Genomic DNA, 15722 nt, shown 5'->3' with positions numbered 1-15722 from the left:
ATCATTGGTAGTTTGATAGGAATAGCATGAAATCTGTAAATTGCTTAGGCAGTATGACCATTTTAACAATACTGACTCTTCTATTTATGAGCATGAAATGTCTTTCCATTTGTTTGCATCGTCTCTGATTTCATTGAGCAGTTGTTTATAATTCTCATTAGAGAGATCTTTCACCTTCCTGGTTAGCTGTATTCCTAGGTATTTTATTCTTTTTTGGTAATTGTAAGTGGGATTGTGCTCCTAATTTGGCTCTTGGCTTGGCTATTGTTGATGCATAAGAATGCCACAGATTTTCATATATTGATTTTGTATCCTGAGACTTTGCTGGAGTTGTTTATCACCAAGAAGATTTGGGGCTGAGACTACGGGGTTTTCTAGCTATAGAATGATGTCATTTGCAATCAGGGATAGTTTGACTTTCTTTGTATTTGGATGTCCTCTACTTCTTTCTCTTAACTGAGTACCCCGGCCAGGACTTTCAATGCTATGTTAAATAGGAGTGGTGAGAGATCACATCCTGTCTTCTGCCAGTATTCAAAAGAAATGTTTCCAGCTTTTGTTCATTCAGTAGGATGCTGGCTGTGGGTTTGTTGTAGATGGCTCTTATTGTTTTGAGGTATGTTCTTTCAAAACCTAATTTATTGAGAGTTTTTTTACATGAAAGGATGCTAAATTTTATTGAAAGCCTTTTCTACACCTATTGAGATAATAATGTGGTTCTCGTATTTAGTTTTGTTTATGTGATTAATCACATTTATTGATTCACATGTGTTAAAGAGCCTCTTGCATCCCAGGGATAAAGTCTGTTTTATCATGGTGCGTTACCTTTCTAACATGCTGCTGGATTCAATTTGCTAGTATTTTGTTGAACATTTCCCCAATGATGATCGTTAAGAATATTGGTCTGGACTTGCACCAAGATGACTGAATAGGGAGAGCTCTGGAGTGCAGTTCCCAGCAGAGCAACACAGAAAGTGAGTGATCTCCACATTTCCAACTGAGGTACCAGGTTCATCTCAATGGGTCTGGTTGGACAGTGGGTGTAGCCGAAGGAGGGCAAACCAAGGCAAGGTGGGGTGTTGCCTCACCTGGGAAGTACAAGAGATTGGAGAACTCCCCCTCCTGCCCAAGGGAGGCCATTGGGGACAGGCACTCTGGCACTCCACCTCAAAATACTGCATTTTTCCCATGGCCTTTACAGCCTAAAGACCAGGAGATTCCCGCCAATGCCAACATAAGCATGGTGGGTTTCCAACACAACACTGGGTGGTCATTTTAGCTGGCACTGTGGGTTTCCAGCACAAAACTAGGTTGCCATTTTAGCCGGTGCCTGAAATACCTGTGATACAGAACCTCCTATTTCCCTGAAAAAAAAGAGGAGGCTGAAGGCTGAAGGCAGAGAGCCAAGTGATCAGCTTGGTGGATCCCACTTCCACAAAGACCACCAAACTGAGTCTCACTGGCTTCAGATTTTCTCAGCCAGCACAGCAGTTTGAGCTTGACTGAGGATGGTCAAGCTCAGTGGCGGGAAGGATGTCCACCATTACCAAGGCAGTTCTAACCTTGACTGCGTAAACAAAATCACAAGAAAGTTTACACAGCAGCTGGGCAGAGCCTAAGACAGCTGAGCAAGGCCTCTGCAGGCAGACTGTAACTAGACTCCATCCTTGCTGGGCAGGGCATCTCTGAAAAAAAGGCAGCAGCCCATCAGGGACTTATAAATAAAGCCCCATCTTCCCAGGTCGGAGCACCTGGCTAAAGGGCAGTTGTGAGTCCCACAGCATCAGACTTCAACGTCCTTCCCAGCAGCTCTGAAGGAAGCAAAGGAGCTCCCAGCATGTCACTTGAGCTCTGAAAAACAACAGACTACCTCCTCAAGTAGTTACATGACCCCTATATATCACTAGAGACACCTCATAGAGAAGAGTTCTGGCTGACATCTGTCAGGTACCCTTCTGGGATGAACTTACAAGAAGAAGGAAGAGGCAGCAACCCTTACTATTCTGCAGCCACTGCAGGTGATTTCCAGGGAAGCAGGGTCTGGAGTAGACCTCCAGCAGTCCTGAAGCAGAGGGGGACAACTGTTAGACAGAAAACTAAAAACAGAAAGAAATAGCTTCAACATCAACAGAAAGGATGTCCACTCAGAGACCCTATGCAAAAGTCAACAACTTCAAAGACCAAAGGGAGATAAATTCACAAAGATGGGAAGAAACCAGTGCAAAAAGTCTGAAATCACCAAAAACCAGAACATCTCTTCTCCTCCAAGGAATCACAACTCCTCACAAGCAAAGGAACAAAACTGAATGAAGAATGAGTTTGACCAACTGACAGAAGCAGGCTTCACCAGGTGGATAATAACAAACTTATCCAAGCTAAAGGAGCATGTTCTAACCCAATGCAAACAAATTAAGAACCTTGAGAAAAGGTTAGATGAAATGTTAACTAGAATAATCGACTTAGAGAAGAAAATAAATGACTTGATGGAGCTGAAAAACACAGCATGAGAACTTCACGAGGCATACACAAGTTTCAATAGCTGAATCAATCAAGCAGGAGAAAGTGTATCAGAGATTGAAGATCAACTCAATGAAATAAAATGAGAAGGCAAGATTAGAGAAAAAAGAAAAGAAATGAACAAAGTCTCCAAGAAATATGGGATTATGTGAAAAGACCTAATCTACGTTTGATTGGTGTATCTGAATGTGACAGCGAGAACAAAACCAAGTTGGAAAACACTCTTCAGGATATTATCCAGGTGAACTTTCCCAACCTAGCAAGGCAGGCCGACATTCAAATCCAGGAAATACAGAGAACACCACAGAGATATTCCTCAAGAAGAGCAACCCCAAGGCATGAAAGTGTCAGATTCACCGGGGCTGAAATAAGTAAAACAAAAAATTGCTAAGAACAGCCAGAGAGAAAGTTTGGGTTACCCACAAAGGGAAGCCCATCAGACTCAGTGGATCTCTCAACAGAAACCCTACAAGCCAGAAGAGACTGGGGACCAATATTCAACATACCTAAAGAAAAGAACTTTCAACCCAGAATTTCATATCCAGCCAAATTAAGCTTCATAAGTAAAAGAGAAATAAAATCCTCTATAGACAAGTATTGCTGAGAGATTTCATCACCATCAGGCCTGACTTATAAGAGCTCCTGAAGGAAACACTAAACATGGAAAGGAACAATCAGTACAAGCCACTGCAAAAACATACCAGTTGGTAAAGATCATCTACACAATGAAGAAACTGCATCAACTAATAGGCAAAACAACTAGCTAGTATCAAAATGGCAGGATTAAATTCACACATAATATTAAACTTATATGTAAATGGACTAAGTGCCCCAATCAAAAGACACACACAGGCGAACTGGATAAAGAGTCAAGACCGATCAGTGTGCTGTATTCAGGAGACACATCTAATGTGCAAAGACACATATAGGCTCAAAATAAAGGGAAGGAAGAGGATTTACCAAACAAATGGAGAGCAAAAAAAAAGGCAGAGGTTGCATCCTAGTCTCTGATAAAACAGACTTTAAATGAACAAAGATCAAAAGAGATAAAAAAAAAAAAAAGGGCATTACATAATGGTAAAGGGATCAATGAAACAATAAGAGCTAACTATTCTAAATATATACACATCCAATACAGGAGCACCCAGATACATAAAGCAAATTTTTAATGACTTACAAAGAGACTTGGACTCCTGCACAATAACAGTGGGAAACATTAACACTCCACTGTCAATATTAGACAGATCAACAAGACAGAAAATGAACAAGGATATTCAGGACTTGACCTCAAATCTGGACCAAGCAGACCTAATAGACATCTACAGAACTTTCCACCTCAAATCCACAAAATATACATTCTTCTAAAAACCACATTGCATTTATTCTAAAATTAACCACAAAACTGGAAGTAAATCACTCCTCAGCAAATGCAAAAGTACAAAAATTGTAACAGTCTCTCAGACCACAGTGCAATCAAATTAGAACTCAGAATTAAGAAGCCACACAACTACTTGGAAAGTGAACAACCTGCTCTTGAATGACTGCTGGATAAATAATGAAATGAAAGCAGAAATAAAAATGTTCTTCAAAAGCAATAAGAATGAAGACACAATGTATCAGAATCTCTGGGTCACATTTAAAGCAGTGTCTAGAGGGAAATTTATAGCAATAAATGCCCACATGAGAAGCAAGGAAAGATCTAAAATCAATACCCAATTGTCACAATTAAAAGAACTACAGAAGCAAGATGAAACAATTCAAAAGCTAGCAGAAGACAAGAAGTAACTAAGATCAGAGCAGAACTGAAGGAGACAGAGACACACACACAAAAAAAAAAACCTTCAAAAAAATCAATGAATCCAGGAGCTGGTTTTTTTAAAAGATCAACAAAATATATAGACTGCTAGCCAGACTGATTTAAAAAGAGAGAAAGAGAAGAATTGAATAGATGCAATAAAAAATGACAAAGGGGATATCACCACTGATTCCACAGAAATACAAACTACCATCAGAGATTACTACAAACAACTCTATGCACATAAACCAGTAAATCTACAAGAAATGGATAAATTTCTGGACACTTACACCCTCCCAAGACTAAACCAGGAAGAACTTGAATCCCTGAATAGACCAATAACAAGGTCTGAAATTGAGGCAGCAATTAATGGCCTACCAACAAAAAAAAGATCAGGACCAGACAGGTTCAAAGTCTAATTCTACCAGATGTACAAAGAGGAGCTGGTACCAATCCTTCTGAAACCATTCCAAACAATACAAAATGAGAAAATCCTGCCTAACTCATTTTATGAGACCAACATCATCCTGATACCAAAACCTGGCAGAGACACAACTGATTAAGATAATCTCAGGCAAATATCCATGATGAACATTGATGCAAAATCTTCAATAAAATACGGCAAACCAAATGCAACAGCACATCAAAAAGCTTATCCATCACAATCAAGTCGGCTTTATCTCAGAGATGTAAGGCTAGTTCAACACATGCAAATCTATAAATTCAGCTCTAAGACTTCATTGCCCTGGGGATCAGACAGCCCCTACCTGCCCCCTGCCCACCCCTCTGGAAACCGAGCCTTTCCTGTGCACATTTAGATCATGTCCCCCACTACCTTAGAGAACTTGTCACCAGCAACCATATGTATTTGTGTGTTTTTGTTAATTTAGGCAAAGCAATTGAATGTAGATACTCAGAAGAAATAAAAAGTGATGTTTCACTCTGAGGAAAAAAAAAAAAAAAAAAAAGGCCGCTCACAGCCCCGCCTCTTCTGCTGCATGCCAGAACATGGTGAAGGGACAGCGCAAATTCCAGGTGCACAAGCCAGCAAAGAGCAAGAATGCAGCGGCGGCCTCTGAGAAGAATTGGGGCCGAGGAAAGGCGGTTGTGTTATTGATCCCAAGAAGGCACGCTGCATGCGTCGTGCAGCAGCAGAAGCTCAATAAGAACCTAGAAGTTGGGATCCGGAAGAAGATCGAACATGACGTGATGATGAAAGCCAGCAGCAGCCTACCCAAGAAGCTGGCACTGCTGAAGGCCCTGGCCAAGAAGAATAGGGCAGCTGCCACCACCCCCTCCAACAAGGCACCTTCCTGAGGACACTGGCCCAGCACACGCCAACACTCTACCCTCCACCTCCACGACAGAACATTGCAGTGATCCCACAAGCTGCAGTCTCAGGAAGAGGACCCTGTCCCCCAGCTCTGGGCCTCACCTAGAACTTCAGTGGGGGCCTGACCCATGGGCAGGTGATCAGCAGATCTTAACATACTAAGAACTGTCCCCATGCCCCTTCCCAGGTCCTGCCTCCACAGGTTTAACCCAGAGTAATAAACCTGGCTTTGTCATAAAAATAAAACAAAAAAAAAACAGAACCAAAGACAAAAACCACATGATTATCTCAATAGATGCAGAAGCCCACTGACAAAATTCAACAGCACTTTATGCTAAAAAATTCTCTATAAAGTAGGTTTTGATGGAACGTATCTCAAAATAATAAAAGCTATTATGACAAACCCACAGCCAATATCATATTGAATGGGCAAAAACAAGAAGCATTCTCTTTGAAAACTGACACTAGACAAGGGTGCCCTATCTCACCACTCCTATTCAACATAGTATTGAACGTTCTGGCCAGGGCAATCAGACAACAAAAAGAAATAAAGGGTATTCAATTAGGGAAAGAGAAAGTGAAATTGTCTCTATTTGCAGCCAACACGATTGTATATTTAGAAGACCCCATTGTCTCAGCCAAAAATCTTCTTAAGATGATAAGCAACTTCAGCAAAGTCTCAGGATACAAAATCAATGTGCAAAAATCACAAGCATTCCTATTCACCAATAACAGACAGAGAGCCAAATCATTAGCAAACTCCCATTCACAATTGCTACAAAGAGAATAAAATACCTAGGAATACAACTAACAAGGGACATAAATGATCTCTTCAAGGAGAACTACAAACCACTACTCAAGGAAATAAGAGAGGACACAAACAGATGAAGAAAACATTCTATGCTCATGGTTAGAAGAATCAATATTGTGAAAATGGCCATGGTAACCAAAGTAATTTACAGATTCAATGCTAACCCCATCAAGCTACCATTGACCTTCTTCACAGAACTGGAAAAAAACCACCTTAAACTTCATATGGAACCAAAAAAGAGCCCGCATAGCCAAGACAATCCTAAGCAAAAAGAACAAAGCTGTAGGCATCATGCTACCTGACTTTGAACTATACTGCAAGGCTACAGTAATCAAAACGGCATAGTACCAGTACCAAAACAGAGATGTAGACCAACGGAACAGAACAGAGACCTCAGAAATAATGTCACACATCTACAACCATCTGATCTTTGACAAACTTCACAAAAACAAGCAATGGGGAAAGGATTCTCTGTTTAATAGATGATTTTGGGGAAACTGGCTACCTATGTGCAGAAAGCTGAAACTGGTTTCCTTCCTTACACCGTATACAAAATTAACTCCAAATGGATTAAAAATTTAAACATAAGACCTAACACCATAAAAACCGTAGGAGAAAACCTAGGCAATACCACCAAGGACATAGGCATAGGCAAGGACTTCATGACTGAAACACCAAAAGCAATGGCAACAAAAGTCAAAATAAACAAATGGGATCTAATTAATCTTAAGAGCTTCTACACAGCAAAAGAAACAATCATTAGAGCGAACTCCAAACAACAGAATGGGAAAAAAATTTTGCAATCTACCCATCTGACAGAAGGCTAATATCCAGAATCTACAAAGAACTTAGACAAATTTACAAGAAAAGAAACCATCAAAAAGTGGGCAAAGGATATGAACAGACCCTTCTCAAAAGAAGACATTTATGCAGCCAAAAAACATCAAAAATGCTCATTATCACTGGTCATTAGAGATATGCAAATCAAAATCACATTAAGATACCATCTCATGACAGTTAGAATGGAGATCATCAAAAATCTGGAGACAATAGATGCTGGAGAAGATTTTGAGAAATAGGAATGCTTTCACACTGTTGGTGAGAGTGTAAGCTAGTTCAACCATTGTGGAAGAGAGTGTGGCAATTCCTCAAGGATCTAGAAACAGAAATACCATTTGACCCAGCAATCTCATTACTGGATATATACCCAAAGGATTATAAATCATTCTGTAATAAAGGCACATGCATATGTATGTTCACTGTGGCACTGTTTACAATAGCAAAGACTTGGAACCGACCTAAAACCCATCAATGATAGACTGGATAAAGAAAACGTGGGCACATATACACCATGGAATACTATGCAGCCATAAAAAAGGATTAGTTCGTGTTCTTTGCCAGGTCATAGTTGAGTCTGGAAACCGTCACACTCAGCAAACTGACACAAAAACAGAAAACCAAACACCGCATATTCTCACTCATAAGTAGGTGCTGAACAATGAGAACACATGGATACAGGGAGGGAAACATCACACAACAGGCCATGTTGGGGGTCAGAGGCCAGGGGAGGGACATCAGGGGTTGGAGGGATTGGGGAGGGATAACATTAGAAGAAATACCTAATGTAGGTGACGGGGTGTTGGATTCAGCAAACCACCATGGCTGGTGTATACGTATATAACAATCCTGCATGATCAGCACATGTACCTCAGAACTTCAAAGTATAATTTTAAAAAAAATAAAAATAATTTAAAAAAAATTATATATATATATATATATATATATATATATACACACACACATATATATACCTGAATTTTTTTTTTGCTGTTGTTGTGTCTCTACCATATTTTGGTATCAGTATGATGCTAGCCTAATTGAATGAATTGGGGTGGGGTCCTTCCTCCTCAACTTTTTGGGAAACATTTCAGTAGCGGTGGTACCAGCTCTTCTTTGCACATCTAGAAGAATTCTGCTATGAAGCCATCTGGTCCTGGGCTTTTGTTGGTTGGTAGGCTATTTATCATTTATTCAATTTTGGAGTTTATTATGGGTCTGTTCAGTCTTTCAATTTCTTCCTGTTTCTGTAATGGGAGGTTGTATATGTCCAGGAATTGACCCATCTCGTCTATGTTTTCTAGTTTGTGTGCATAGAGTTGTTCATACTAGTCTCTGATGGTTATTTGCATTCCTGTGGGGTCAGTGGTAAATACCCCTTTTGTCATTTCTAATTGTGTTTACTTGAAACCTCTCTTTTTTTCTCTATTAATCTAACTAACATTCTATCTTATTAATTTTCTCAAAAACCCACTCAGGAATTCACTGATTTTTTGAATGGTTTTTTTTAATATCTCAATTTTCTTCAGTTTAGCTTTGATTTCGGTTATATCTTATCTTCTGCTAGCTTGGGGTTGCTTTGCTTCTCTAGTTCATTTTCCTGTGATATTAAGTTGCTAATTTGAGATCTTTCTAACTTTTTGATGTGGGCATTTCAAGCTATAGATTTCCTTCTTAATACTGCCTTAGCCATATCCCTGAGATTCTGCTATGATGTATCTTCGTTCTCATTAGTTTCAAATAACTTCTTGATTTCTGCCTTAATTTCATTATGTACCCAAAAGTTACTCAGGAGCAGGTTGTTTAATTTCCATGTAAATGTATAGTTTTGAGCAATTTCCTTACTCTTTACCATTAAGTAATGCCCTTCTTTGTCTTTTCTGATTGTTTTTGGTTTAAAGTCTGTTTTTTCTGACATTAGGATTTCAACCCCTGCTTTTTTCAGTTTTCCATTGGCTTGGTAGATTTTTCTCCAGCCCGTTATTTTGAGCCTATGGGCATCATTGCATGTGAGATGGGTCTCTTGCAGACAGCATACCAGTGAGTCTTGGTTCTTTATCCAGCTTGCCACTCTGTGTCTTTTCTGTAATTGAGGCATTTAGCCCATTTACATTTAAGATTAATATTGTCATCTGTGGATTTGATCTAGAATGAATAGATCAATCAACAGCCTGCTGGCATGCAGCCATGGAAGCAAGAACAGAAGAGCTGTCTAGCTGACAGACACATGAGAAAGCCCTGCCGTGCCATAACTAGACAAGGGAAACTCCAGAGTACAAGCTGACTAAATGCTTAATGTTGTATACTACTGAGATGTTTTATTATACAGCATTATAATAATAATACACTAATTCGTGTAACTCATACAATTTCCTTCTACATATTAAAAGAAGAGAGTAGCATGATTTGTATACCACACAGGTTTATGGGCAATAGATGTTTTATTGTGAAAGCTGAGATCTTTTCTCGTTTTCTCACATTAAAAATCTCCAAATTCAGCATCTAAGTAACAGGTATACTGTAAGTCAGGGTGAAAGCTTTTCCCAGGACCATCTTTGGAGTTTCTAGACAAGAGCATGAGTAAACTGCTACCAAATCTGTTAAGGCATAAAAGAGGACCCTAGAATTTACAGGCTGGAGGAGTGGTTTCTTTCACTCTTATTACCTCTAGCTTAGAAGTCCTCAACACATGCATATAGACATGCAAACATATCTACATCAGCACTTAAGCTCACCACCATCTACCCTATATAAAAAGGTCCACCACAACATAAAACCTACATAAAAGAGCAAAACATAAAACCTTTTCTTCTTCAGCCCACTTCTACTAGGCCATTCCAGGAAGCCTATTCTAAATAAAGGCATCTTCCTGACAAGGTGCTCAAGATCCTCATGCCACACTCTGGCAGCCTCCCATAGCCTGATATCCTTCATCTTTTTCCCAACCCTGGTTTCTCTCCATCCTACCATATATCAAACCTGCTCCCAGCTGTGAACTTCCATGAAACTCACATTCACTGAGATTACGGTGACTGGTAACTAAGGGGCAATTGAAGCTTACTAGGGAGATGGTTTAAGTGTAAAAGATAGAATGGCAGACATCAGTAGTAGAATAGGAAGCAAGGTGAGGAGCACAGTCAGAGGAAGGGCCTGCTTCACAGGTGAGAGATCTATATAGTCAAACAATGTCCTGCACCTAGAAGAATTCCCTACTTAGTTTAATGCTCTGCTGCTGCCATCTTGAAACTTTTATTAATTTTTGAACAAGTGTTCTGCATTTTCATTTGTATTAGGCCCTAAGGATTCTGTAGTCAGGTTTTCCAGAGGTAACAGATTGTTCTTCCAGATGTGTTCTGTTCTACAAAAGAGTGGAATTTTATGTATGGAAATAATTTTATCTACAAAGTCTTCTAGGTGTCAATGATTTAATAAGCTACTGAAGTCTAATCCTAACATCTACTATTTTAAACCTACATTTTTTTCTGCTTCCCTGTAGTCATTTATATGCCACTGCATACGCCCTTTAAAAGGAGGTGAAACAGATATTGGTAAACGTCTGAAAATGATCTGTGAGATGACTGTTTTGATTTCCCCCAAAACAGAACAAATTTACTACTTATATCCCAGCAACATGTTAAATGTACTGCTGGGGCTGCCATATAAAAACCCTTATCTCTCTTGCCTTCATTTCATATTCTGTTCTGCAGCAGGGAAAATGGAGATCTACAATGCAATTTTTCCCTAGAGGTAACATTTTATGTACTATTTATTAAACCTAAATTGTGTGTCAGGTATCTAAAAGAATCCATAAAAATGACCTCTTTCTAAAATAGTCTTTTCAATTACCTCTCAGTGTAATGCCTTTGTAACTCTTCCAAATGTTATAAAGCCCAAGAACTGGTGTTACCTAGAAGTGTCATTATTGCTGCCAGGCAACAGTGAGTCTGCTCACTGAATTTTTCCCTAGTCTTTCCTTGTTGCACTATATTTTATGTCCTCCCTTGTGAAACATCCCCCACAGTCTATCCATATCCCATCAATACAAGGGAGAAAACCCCAGCCCTTGGATTTTGTTCCCCTCTAATAATGAATGAGGCTGACTTCCTACCTGTTTAATAGTCACACAGAAACTCCCATTCATCTCAAAATATTTCCACCATTAACCTGCTAAAAGAGTTTAAAGATTCAATCTCTACTGTCATCCTTTGTATTAATAAATATTACTGAAATGATATTAAAGTATAATTGATACTTTGAAGAGGCAATATAAACCATATAGTACTGAGCAAAAAATAAATACTAACATCACTTCCATTCTTCTTAGAGCTTCTGTTAGATATGCAGAAGTCAGCTATGTTAGAGATGTTATCTTCTTGCTACAAATTGAGGGATCACATACGCAACTTATATACCAAACAGGAAGGAACTCTTTCCACCAGGAAGAACTTAAACAATCTTCGTACTGGATGTAGCTCATGCAGGCCCTAACTGTAGCAGAAAATGCAGATCATGGTAGAGAACAGAAAACACAACCAGTGTGAGAGAAAGAAGAATCAAGACAAAAAAAAACTTGGGCTACAGAGAAAACAAAACAGCCAAGAAATCCATAAAACCTATTTCTATATTTACAAGGAATGTGTCTGCCTGAACTCCTTGGACTATATAAAAAAGGAGCAAAGCCTTCTTTTAGCAAGACCTTTGATTATCAACAGAATCATAATCTGAGAGCTGACTGCAAACAAAGGAATCTATAATGAAAAAACAACAATTAGTGCAAGTATCACAGAGCAAAATATTATGATAATATAAGAATAACTGAGACAACACAAGCAGATATAAACAATAGATCAGAACAGAGAATGTTCCTTGGATCACACCTATCTGGAATAAACTTTTATAAAGTTTGTATTTTTTAAAATAATTGGCCAGGCATGATGGCTCATGCCTATAATCCCAGCACTTTGGAAGACCAAGGTGGTTGGATCACCTGAGGTCACGAGTTCAAGACCAGCCTGACCAACATGGAGAAACCCTATCTCTACCAAAAATGCAATATCAGCCAGGCGTGGTGGCACATTCCTGTAATCCCAGCTACTAAGCAGGCTGAGGCAGGAGAATTGCTTGAACCCAAGAGGCAGAGTTTGCAGTGAGCCGAGATCATGCCATTGCACTCCAGCCTAGGCAACAACAGCAAAACCTATCTCAAAACAAAACAAATATTAATGCATATCAAATTGAGCTTAAAATAATATTTAGCACTCATTCCAGAGCCTGAGTGTAGTCACTACACAGGCTTTAGTCTTCTTGAAGCTCTCAGTTTATAAATTCCAACAACTCTTTAGTGTTAAACATGGTATAAACACAGACCTGTTTATCATGGGAAGTCATTTCAAAAGAGAACAGAAAAGAAAAATGCAAACTCCATCTCTAACCACAATATGAGAAAGAAATGTCAAGTTCAGCAAAAAGCAAATTTGGAGTGAGGTAAGCTTTTAAGAAAATTTTGTGCCTGTAAACCCAGACAAAACCAGAAAATATCAATAGTTGGAAAAGTTATTGGCATACCTAGAGAGTGCAACTATTCATTCTATCAGGACTACTGAAATATACCCTGCATCATAAGCATACATGGATTTTCTTTGTCCTGTTGACTAAATGAAATAAAAGTTAATAGACGGCACATACACTCAATGCTGTTTTACAAGGAAATTAAGCAGAACCTTCTGGTTTGGGGGAAATTTAACTCATCTAAGGATGTGTAACAATTAAAAAAGAGCCAGAATAAGATGAAGAATATTTATATTAATGTTGTCATGGAATCAATAAAAGTGTAACCAAATATAAATTGTAAACGTAAAACACTTTGTATGGTGACACAAAATTGGTTAAAGATAAGTTTGCAAGCACAGAAAAAAAGACAAAGAAAAACAAAGGCATCCTGGCAATTAAGCCCCAAAGAAGTCATGAAAAAAAAATCCAGATACACAGAAAACATGATTTAAAGTGTTTTTTAATTGAAGAGAAATGGTTAACAATCAAAGAGAAAATAATAGTATGGAAAGGAAAGGAATATTCAACATACACAAAATTGGAGATCCTGAGAATGGAAATTGAGGGAATAATAAATATTTAAAATATCAATCATGAAAAAGTCATAGAAACAAAATAAGACTTGAATCTATAAACTGTACAAGCACATTATGTTCCTGGAAAAATAAAAGAATGGTCAACACCAAGATGTATTTTAGTAAATGTACCAGTCGGGTCCATCAAGGAGGGAATCTGAAAATCCTCAGCAAAATACTAGCAAACCAACCCAGCAGCACACCAAAGGGCTAACCCACCATGATCAAGCAGGCTTTATCCCCTGGATGCAAGGTTGGTTCAACATAGACAAAGCAATAAATGTGATTCATCAAATAAACAGAACCAAAACCAAAATCACATATCCATCTCAACAGATGCAGAAAACGTATTCAATAAAATTCAAAATCCCTTCATGTGAAAACACCCTCAACATACAAGGAATTGAAAAAACAAACCTATTTCCAAATAATAACGGCCATCTATGAGAAATCCGCAGCCAACATCATACTGAATGAGCAAAAGCGGGAAGAATTTCCTTTGAAAAAAGGCACAAAACAAGAATGTGCTCTCTCATCACTCCTATTCAACTTAGCAGTGGAAGTCCTAGCCAGAGCTATCAGGCAAGAGAAATAAATAAAAGGCATCCAAACAAGAAGAGAAGAAGTCAAACTGTTCCTGTTTACAGATGACACGATTATATATATAGAAAACCTCATGCTCTCTTTCCAAAAGCTCCTTAATCTGATAAACAACTTCAACCCAGTCTCAGGATACAAAACCAATATATAAAAACCAATAGCAATCCTATACACCAACATCCAGCTGAGAACCAAATCAAGAACACAGTCTCATTCACAATTGCCACAGAAAGAATAAAATACCAAGGAATACAGTTAACTAAGGAGGTGAAAGATCTTTACAATGATAGTTATAAAATACTGCTCAAGGAAATCAGAGATAACATAAATAAATGGAAAAGCATACCATGATCATGGGTTGGAAGAATCACTATTTTTTAAATACTCGTAATGACCAAAGAAATTTACAAATTCAATGCTATTCCTATTAAACTGTGATCAACATTCTTCACAGATTTTTTTCAAAAAAAAAAAGTCTTCTAAAATTCACAGGGAACCAAAAAAAGATCCAAGGTAGCCAAGGTAATGCTAAGCAATATGAACAAATCTGGAGGCATCACATTATCTGACTTCCAACTATGCTACAAAGCTATAGTAACGAAAACAGTAGGATACTATTTCAAAAATAGACACATAGACCAATGGAACAGAACAGAGCACCCAGAAATAATGTCACACACCAACTTCTATCATATATTGGACAAAGTTGACAAAAATCAAGCAATGGCGAAAAACTCTATTCACTTAATGGTGGTAGAATAACTTGCTAGCCATATGCAGAAGATTGATACTGGACCCTTTTCTTACACCATATACAAAAATCTACTCAAGATGGATTACAGACTTAAATGTAAAATGTAAATCTATAAAAACCCTGAAAGACAACCTAGGCAATAAGATTCTAGACATAGAAACTGGCAAATATTTCTATGTCCAGAAATCAAGATGAAAATTCCAAAAGCAATTGCAACAAAAACAAAAATTGATAAATGGAACCTAATTACACAAAGAGCATTGGCACAGCAAAAGAAACTATCAACAGAGTAAAAAGACACCCTACGCAATGGGGAATTATTTGCAAACTATGCATCTAACAAACAACTAATATCCAGCATTTCTAAGAAACTTAAACAAATTTACAAGCAGAAAACAAATAACCTCATTAAAAAGTTTGGCAAAGGTCCGGTGTGGTGGCTTGCACCTGTAATCCCAACATTTCGGGAGGCCAAGGCAGGTGGATCACCTAAGGTCAAGAGTTCAAGACCAGCCTGGCCAACATGGTGAAACTCCATCACTACTAAAAATACAAAAAAAAAAAAAAAAAAAAAAAAAAAGCCGGGTGTGGCAGTGTGTGCCTGTAGTCCCAGCTCTTCAGGAGGCTAAGGCAGGAGAATCACTTGAGCCTGGGAAGCGGTGGTTGCACTCAGTCAACATTGCATCACTGCACTTCAACCTGGGCAACAGAGCAAGACCCTATCTCAAAAAAAAAAAAAATTGGCAAAGGACATGCACAGATACTGTTTAAAAGAAGTGGCCAACAAGTATATGAAAAAATGCCCAACATCACTAATCATTAGAGAAATACAAATCAAAACCACAATGAGATAACATCTCACACCAGTCAGAATGGGTACTAATGAAAAGCCAAAATATAATAGATGCTGGTGAAATTGCAAAGAAAAGAGAATGTTTATACACTGCTAG

At 38.4% G+C, this 15722-nt stretch overlaps 1 pseudogene; it reads left to right on the top strand.

The window, feature by feature from the left end:
* Positions 1-5320: 5320 nt before the first annotated feature.
* Positions 5321-5886, top strand: LOC116549085 (annotated as a pseudogene).
* Positions 5887-15722: the final 9836 nt, after the last annotated feature.

This window comes from Sapajus apella, unplaced genomic scaffold (genome assembly GCF_009761245.1).
Source record: "Sapajus apella isolate SASKATOON/1434 unplaced genomic scaffold, GSC_monkey_1.0 scaffold6, whole genome shotgun sequence".
NCBI lineage: Eukaryota > Metazoa > Chordata > Mammalia > Primates > Cebidae > Sapajus > Sapajus apella.
This window is presented reverse-complemented; position numbering and strand designations above follow the sequence as displayed.